Source organism: Culex quinquefasciatus, chromosome 2 (genome assembly GCF_015732765.1).
Source record: "Culex quinquefasciatus strain JHB chromosome 2, VPISU_Cqui_1.0_pri_paternal, whole genome shotgun sequence".
Classification (NCBI taxonomy): domain Eukaryota; kingdom Metazoa; phylum Arthropoda; class Insecta; order Diptera; family Culicidae; genus Culex; species Culex quinquefasciatus.
This window is the reverse complement of record NC_051862.1, coordinates 114,052,452-114,058,861: the sequence shown is the minus strand read 5'-3', so window position 1 is coordinate 114,058,861 and position 6,410 is coordinate 114,052,452.

The window sequence follows — 6,410 nt, the reverse complement described above, 5'->3', positions numbered from 1 at the left end:
CGTACACGGAACTAAAGTGAGGTTAAATTTTGTCAGCCAGCAAAATCAAATGGTGTGCTAGTGTGCGTACGCGAAACGTCATAAAGATCTATTCTCCCGGGTTTTGAATTTCCCATGAAACGAGAAAAATATTTTTCAATTCCCGAGATCCACATTTTTTTACATATTTGGTAATCCTAAAATTTTCAGATTGTTTGGTCTAGCATTTTTTTTTACAAAATATCGATTGTTTTGATATTTACAGCTTATGACGCTTTTTAAGGCCCAGTGTAAACAATATATAATTCAACCCAAAATTGACGAACTTCTCGTCACAGTGTACTCTATACAAGCCAGATGACACATGTCGCCATTTTGAATTTTCTTTGTGCTAAAATTTAGTGCTCATTTAGTGCTATTTAGTGCCCTATACCCCATATTTAGTGCCCTCATAGTTTCCATACAAATCGCCATACAAAGTTCAAAAGTCAAATTTCAGATGTCGCCATTTTGAATGTTTTTTCGTGCTTCAATTCAGTGCCCATTTAGTGCTATTTAGTGCCCCATACCCCACATTTAGTGCCCTCATAGTTTCCATACAAATCGCCATACAAAGTTCAAAAGTCAAACTTCAGATGTTGCCATTTTGAATGTTTTTAAGTGCAAAAATTTAGTGCTCATTTAGTGCTATTTAGTGCCCTATATCCCACATTTAGTGCCCTCAAAGTTTCTCTACAAATCACCATACAAAGTTCAAAAGTCAAATTTCAGATGTCGCCATTTTGAATGTTTTTCAGTACTAAAATTTAGTGCTCATTTAGTGCTATTTAGTGTCCTATACCCCACATTTAGCGGCCTCATTGTTTTCATACAAATCGTCATAAAAAGCCTTCGGCTAAGTGCAATGATTAAGTGCCTTGGACTGAGTGCAAGTATTGGGCTGAAAATGATATTTTCTAAAAATTCAAACTTGATTTAGCATATTTTCACACTGGAATGATTTAGTGCGTTCGACTAAGTGCAAGTTTCGGACTAAAAATGTTTTTTTTGTTAGAATTTATACTTGATTAAACATATTTTCAAACTGGAAAGATTTAGTGCCTTCGACTAAGTTCAAGTTTCGGGCTGAAAATTATATTTTCTTGAAATTTCTACTTGTTTAACATATTTTCACACTGGAACGAATTAGTGCCTTCGACTAAGTGCAAGTTTCGGACTGAAAATGATATTTTCTTAAAATTCAAACTGGATTGAACATATTTTCTTACTGGAATTATTTAGTGCCTTCGACTACGTGCATGTTTCGGGATGAAAATGATATTTTCTTAAAATTTCAACATGTTAAAACATATTTTCTAAATGGAATGATTTAGTGCCTTCGACTGTGTACAAGTATCGGGCAGAAAATGATATTTTCTTAAAATTCAAACTTGATTCAACATATTTTCACACTAAAATGATTTAGTGCCTTTGCCTTTGACTAAATGCAAGTATTGGGCTGAAATGATATTTTCTTAGAATTTATACTTGATTCAACATATTTTTTAACTAAAATGATTTAGTGCCTTCGACTAAGTGCAAGTATCGGGCAGAAAATGATATTTTCTTAAAATTCAAACTTGATTTAACATATTTTCTTACTGGAATAATTTAGTGCCTTCGACAAAGTACATGTATCGGGCAAAAATGATATTTTCTTAAAATTCAAACTTGATTGAAAATATTTTCACACTGGAACGATTTAGTGCCTTTGACTAAGTGCAAGTTTCGGGCTGAAAATGATATTTTCTTAAAATTTCAACATGTTTAAACATATTTTCTAAATGGAATGATTTAGTACCTTCGACTGTGTACAAGTATCGGGCAGAAAATGATATTTTCTCAAAATTTAAACTTGATTCAACATATTTTCACACTGGAATGATTTAGTGCCTTTGACTAAATGCAAGTATTGGGCTAAAAATGATATTTTCTTAGAATTTATACTTGATTCAACATGTTTTTTAACTGAAATGATTTAGTGCCTTCGACTAAGTGCAAGTTTCGGGCTGAAAATGATATTTTTTTAGAATTTATACTTGAATTTTTAGAAAATATAATTTTCAGCCCGAAACTTGCACTTAGTCTAAGGCACTAAATTATTTCAGTAAGAAAATATGTTTAATCAAGTATGAATTTTACGACAATATCATTTTCAGCCCGATGCTTGCACTTAGTCAAAGCACAAAATTATTCCAGTAAGCAAATATGCTGAATCAAGTTTTAATTTTTAGAAAATATCATTTTCAGCCCGAAACTTGCACATAGTCGAAGGCACTAAATCGTTCCAGTGAGAAAATATGTTGAATCAAGTTTGAATTTCTAGAAAATATCATTTTCTTCCCTTGCACTTAGTCGAAGGCACTAAATCATTCCAGTGTGAAAATATGTTAAATCAAGTATAAATTCTATCAAAAAAAAAAAACATTGTCAGTCCGAAACTTGCACTGAGTCTTAGGCACTAAATCATTCCAGTGCGAATATATGCTGATTCAAGTTTGAATTTTAAGAAAAAAAAGGTGCAGGTGGTTATGTCACACATGACCAGTATGACAAAGAACTTTGCAAGATGTCCGGTCCAAATTTCCCCCTTATCGAGAAATTAAAAAGAGAGATGTGAGCCGGTAACATGGAGTTAAACTTTCGCAACTGTCATGGTAAACTTAACAGAAGGTTGACAGAAAGTTTAACTCCATGTTGCACTTTTAATTGCTCAATAATAACCGTCCTATCGAACTAAGGGGACGGAAATTGCAAGTGGAGCTGATATAGAAATCGAAGTGAAATCAATTTACTATCCTTCACCACTCGAAAGTTACCAAGATGTGGGAATGTTTTTGCAAGGCTGTTGCAAGCAATTGGCGGCAGCAAAGGAAATTTGACCAGCAGACTTTAAAAACTACCCTTTACAGGGCTCTTAATGATTACGAGATAGTTATTCTAAATTTTCAGAAACAGATTTTCGCAGTGGCACAAAAAATGTGCATCGCAGTAATCTATTTATTACTTCCTGCCTGCAATGTATTTTAACTACTTAATTTCAGATAATGGCCAAATGCAACTTTTTATGTCCATTATCAAAAATCATAAAGTTTGATACCCATATTGCCCCAACTCTTACGGTTCGGCAAATGTCTCCCCATCGGAACATCCGCGGGACCTCCGGCCACTCCAGATTGTGGCCACTACTGCCGAAATGTCAAATTTCATGTCCAGTATCAAAAACCATAAAGTATGATACCCATATTGCCCCAACTCTTACGGTCCGGCAAATGTCCCCCCATCGGAACATCCGCGGGGCCTCCGGCCACTCCGGATTGTGGCCACTACTGCCGAAATATCAAATTTCATGTCCAGTATCAAAAACCATAAAGTTTGATACCCATATTGCCCCAACTCTTACGGTCCGGCAAATGTCCCCCCATCGGAACATCCGCGGGGCCTCCGGCCACTCCGGATTGTGGCCACTACTGCCGAAATATCAAATTTCATGTCCAGTATCAAAAACCATAAAGTTTGATACCCATATTGCCCCAACTCTTACGGTTCGGCAAATGTCCCCCCATCGGAACATCCGCGGGGCCTCCGGCCACTCCAGATTGTGGCCACTACTGCCGATATGTTAAATATCATGTCCGGTATCAAAAACCATAAAGTTTGATACCCATATTGCCCCAACTCTTACGGTCCGGCAAATGTCCCCCCATCGGAACATCCGCGGGGCCTCCGGCCACTCCAGATTGTGGCCACTACTGCCGAAATGTCAAATTTCATGTCCGGTATCAAAAACCATAAAGTTTGATACCCATATTGCCCCAACTCTTACGGTCCGGCAAATGTCCCCCCATCGGAACATCCGCGGGGCCTCCGGCCACTCCAGATTGTGGCCACTACTGCCGAAATGTCAAATTTCATGTCCAGTATCAAATACCATAAAGTTTGATACCCATATTGCCCCAACTCTTATGGTCCGGCAAATGTCCCCCCATCGGAACATCCGCGGGGCCTCCGGCCACTCCGGATTGTGGCCACTACTGCCGAAATATCAAATTTCATGTCCGGTATCAAAAACCATAAAGTTTGATAACCATATTGCACCAACTCTTACGGTTCGGCAAATGTCCCCCCATCGGAACATTCGCGGGGCCTCCGGCCACTCCGGATTGTGGCCACTACTGCCGAAATATCAAATTTCATGTCCAGTATCAAAAACCATAAAGTTTGATAACCATATTGCACCAACTCTTACGGTTCGGCAAATGTCCCCCCATCGGAACATCCGCGGGACCTCCGGCCACTCCGGATTTTGGCCACTACTGCCGAAATGTCAAATTTCATGTCCAGTATCAAATACCATAAAGTTTGATACCCATATTGCACCAACTCTTACGGTCCGGAAAATGTCCCCCCATCGGAACATCCGCGGGGCCTCCGGCCACTCCGGATTGTGGCCACTACTGCCGAAATATCAAATTTCATGTCCAGTATCAAATACCATAAAGTTTGATACCCATATTGCCCCAACTCTTACGGTCCGGCAAATGTCCCCCCATCGGAACATCCGCGGGGCCTCCGGCCACTCCGGATTGTGGCCACTACTGCCGAAATATCAAATTTCATGTCCAGTATCAAAAACCATAAAGTTTGATACCCATATTGCACCAACTCTTACGGTCCGGAAAATGTCCCCCCATCGGAACATCCGCGGGGCCTCCGGCCACTCCGGATTGTGGCCACTACTGCCGAAATATCAAATTTCATGTCCAGTATCAAATACCATAAAGTTTGATACCCATATTGCCCCAACTCTTACGGTCCGGCAAATGTCCCCCCATCGGAACATCCGCGGGGCCTCCGGCCACTCCGGATTGTGGCCACTACTGCCGAAATATCAAATTTCATGTCCAGTATCAAAAACCATAAAGTTTGATAACCATATTGCACCAACTCTTACGGTTCGGCAAATGTCCCCCCATCGGAACATCCGCGGGGCCTCCGGCCACTCCGGATTGTGGCCACTACTGCCGAAATATCAAATTTCATGTCCAGTATCAAAAACCATAAAGTTTGATACCCATATTGCCCCAACTCTTACGGTTCGGCAAATGTCCCCCCATCGGAACATCCGCGGGGCCTCCGGCCACTCCAGATTGTGGCCACTACTGCCGATATGTTAAATTTCATGTCCGGTATCAAAAACCATAAAGTTTGATACCCATATTGCCCCAACTCTTACGGTCCGGCAAATGTCCCCCCATCGGAACATCCGCGGGGCCTCCGGCCACTCCAGTCCAGGTGGTGTCCAGTTCCAATGATCGACTCCCGCGACTGGAATGTCTTAGCTGGTCCTTGCCTCCAAGCCATCTGCTCCCGGACCTCCAGACCGTCTGCTACCGGGCCACCAGGCCATCTGCTTCTGATGTGTTCTCGTCGACGTCCAGCAATAGAATGAATTTTCGGGACCGACCGAGCCGAGTTTTGTTGGCTCGTCGACGATCCGAAAATTATGAGGTGGAGTGGGGGTGACTTTAGATGCATCAATCTCATGGCCTATCTACAATCACTTAGCTTAGAACATCTAAGTAAAGTAGTTACTTAGGAAAGTACGCAACTTACGGCCGTCATCCACAATCAACTTAGAAATTTTGCTGGGCTGATATACGTTGCTATGCAGTTGTTTGTTTGCCTTTGATATTGAAACGTCAACTTACCGTAGATTTTGAAATTTTTCAAACCATACGTCAGTTTCTAATTTGATTACTTTTCCGCTTCATTTCCATTGATTCAAATTCCTAAGCTAAGTGAAATTTTCTAAGCTAAGTGATTGTAGATAGGCCATCACGTCTCTCGATTGACTGATTGGGAAACGTTCGTTCATCCAACCAGCGTGCACCAAAAAGAGGGGAAATTTGCCGAGAGGGGAATTCGTCACGTAACGTTTTCGCTTCGCGAAAATTTTGGATTGACACCACGTATAGAAACCTTAGGACAAAGTTCTTTGTCAAAAAACATTTTTAGCCCGATACATGCACTAAGTCCAAGGCACTAAATCGTTCCGGTGTGAAAATATGTTAAAACATGTTGAAATTTTAAGAAAATATAATTTTCAGCCCGAAATTTGCACTTAGTCGTAGGCACTAAATTGTTACAGTGTGGAAATATGTTGATTCAAATTTGAATTTCTAGAAAATATCATTTTCAGTCCGAAACATGCACTTAGTCGAAGGCACTAAATTATTCCAGTACGAAAATATGTTGAATCAAATCATTCCAGTGTGAAAATATGTTAAATTAAGTATAAATTCTAACAAAAAAACATTTTCAGTCCGAAACTTGCACTGAGTCGTCGGCACTAAATCATTCCAGTGTGAAAATATGCTTATTCAATTTTG